General features: G+C 33.3%; 1 long non-coding RNA gene across 1 annotated transcript; it reads right to left on the bottom strand.

Moving 5' to 3' along the window:
• Positions 1-664: 664 nt before the first annotated feature.
• LOC130095985 (uncharacterized) lies at positions 665-1,820 on the bottom strand. The gene is made up of 2 exons (XR_008808162.1): positions 1,753-1,820; positions 665-1,021 (listed from the first exon to the last, which is right to left on the bottom strand). It is a non-coding gene; the product is annotated as an uncharacterized LOC130095985 (long non-coding RNA).
• Between the last annotated feature and the right edge of the window lie 787 nt (positions 1,821-2,607).

Here is a 2,607-nt window from a genome sequence, read left to right as displayed (position 1 = left end):
AGACCTCAAAGGGCATTTCATTACATATTTCACACAAAGAATATTTTTGTTGCCATTTTTTTAATCATGCTGATAATTTTATTTATTTCATTTAGTTAATATTATCTTCTAACATTTAAAATTGTGAATATATTTGAACAATCATCAACAGGTTCAATTATGACTTACAAAATCAGTTAAATGAATTTAAATAAAAAATCAAATAAATGTACATTCTTTATTGTCACTACAGCATACACAAGTATCAAAGTGAAAGTCTTGGATGCGATTATGTTGTGACAGGAAAGACCAGAAGCCACAAAACATTAACTGCATACTATACATGTAATGCACAGTATTCTCATAATATACATACAAAATGCATAATTACAAAGATTTTTAAGGAAATAATCCATCTCTGTGAGTCCATATAAGACAAGTGGATTGAAACCCATGTATGACAGTTGGTCGGAAGTGATTTTTAATAGTTAAAACAGTTTACATTATTAGTATTTTTCTTATCCTATTGTTTCACTTCAGAAGGCATTGATTCATCCACTGAGGTCGCATGGACATCACGGTCACTGTGTGTGGTTTTTAAAGCATCTTTAGGACTCGCAGAGATGGATTACTTTCCTTAAAATCTTAATCTGTAGAAAGAAAGTAAAATGCATCTGGGACAGCATGAGGGTGAGTAAAATAAGTGAGAATTTTATTTTTGGGTGAACTATCCCATTCATATGCTGTTGGTATGCTAATCCATGATCAGCATAGACTAATAAGAATAAACTGCAACCTCTTGTGTACTTGTAAACTGTGTTTGTTTTAATCTAGAGCTCCAAAGAAATTAAAATATTTGCTATTTTATAATATTAAAATAAAATACATCAGGTGTCTGAAGATCAGGATCCCAGTCATTCAAAGGTGATATGTCTGAACAAAGTAACATTATTGTCTGATGGAGACAGTTGATCTCTGGTATTATCACTCCATCCTCTATGTCAGCATCAGAATTTTGTTTATGGAAAAGTTGCTCAACTCCCTGGAAAATGAGAAAGGAAATGTATTATGATCTAACAATACAAACTGCTTTGAACTCCCACATGCAGTAACAAGTTGCAGACTTAAAATAATTATTTCAAACAAATTATATAAATGTTCTAAGGGATTTTACAGTACTAAATATTTACCTCCGAGTCATGCACCATTTATCATCTGTAATACTGTCGTGTAACCAGTAGATGGCTGTATAGCCCTATAAACATTTATCCATGGCTGTGTATTCCCTAGTTGCTGGATGTTTTCAGTCATTATTACTTGCATGTATTAGGTTTTGCATTTGGACACATATTAATTATTAAAGACTATTAAAAATTCAACATTTTTCTCCGAATTTTTTTTTGTTGTTGTTGCATTATTATTGCTCAAATATGGACACAGAAAAAGCATTTTGTTGCATTTTGCAGAATAAATATTGCGCAGGGTGATACTTCAAAATAATTGAGTGTTTACATATTATGAATAGAGACGTGAAATGTGGTCAAGTCCTGTCTCTCCTCTTTTAAAAACTCTGCATCGCAAATTAATCAGCAATTGGCTTTACATTGCCAAAGTTGAATCGGGCAGTGATTGACAGCGCTCTTGTACAGATACTGTACAGTACTCTAGCCCAATGTTGTTTGGGGTGGCAGGGGGGAAATATGATCTAATCGAAGACTGTAATGAAACCGTAACGTTAGATAAACAAGTAATTTAATGATTGGGCTAACTTACCAATTAAATCAAGACGACACTGCTGTATAATGTTATGGGCTCTCACTGAGCTCTAATATGCCTCTCCAAAAGCAAGTACTGTATTATAAATAGTATTAGTTTAGTATTAATTCATAAAAAAAAATAAAAAAAAATCGGACTTACCACGAGTAACTGTTAGGCTATCCAGTATTCTGATATCGACGATGACAAATTATATCATTCGTCTGTACTATTCCTTCTATAAGAAATCACCTCAACAATATAGTGTAGCAGTAAATAAATACAGATATAAACTTAATATCACCTAAATGAAATAGAAAGCTGCGCTTACAGACGCTCACATCCACACAAGTAAACGCAACACTGACGTCTTCACTTCCAGGTCAAGAAGCTGTCAATCAAAAACTCAGTAGCCAATGAGAACACACTGCTACTAGCCCCGCCCCCACGAGAGAATTGTGTCAGAACAGCGAACGAAAACTCAGGGAGCGTCAACGAAAACTTCAGAAGCGTAAATGAAAACTTCAGAAGCAAAGGAAAACTTCAGAAGTGTAAATGAAAACTCTTGAAGTGCATTTGTAAGTTAAGATCAGTAAAAGAAATATGAGGAATAGTTAGCAAAACATGCAGTGTATTAAAAACAAAGTAAAAAAATTGCCTGCGATTCATTCTTTTTCAGTTTCAAAGATATTTTATTCAGTTTCAATTTACATTTTCATTAATTTCTTGAAAAGTTACGTTCATTTTTATCGGCACAAAAATAATTCCATACTTCTAAGCCCATCCCACCCATGAGTTGTCTCTACATCTTAGCTGAAAGTTTGATGGATACTACAGCAGTTTCTACGTGATATAAAGCCACATCAACTCTTA

The sequence above is a fragment of the Rhinichthys klamathensis genome, unplaced genomic scaffold (assembly GCF_029890125.1).
Source record: "Rhinichthys klamathensis goyatoka isolate OS25496 unplaced genomic scaffold, OSU_Roscu_1.1 h1tg000194l_1, whole genome shotgun sequence".
NCBI lineage: Eukaryota > Metazoa > Chordata > Actinopteri > Cypriniformes > Leuciscidae > Rhinichthys > Rhinichthys klamathensis.
Note: the sequence above shows the minus strand (reverse complement) of the source record. Positions and strands in the feature narration are given on the sequence as shown.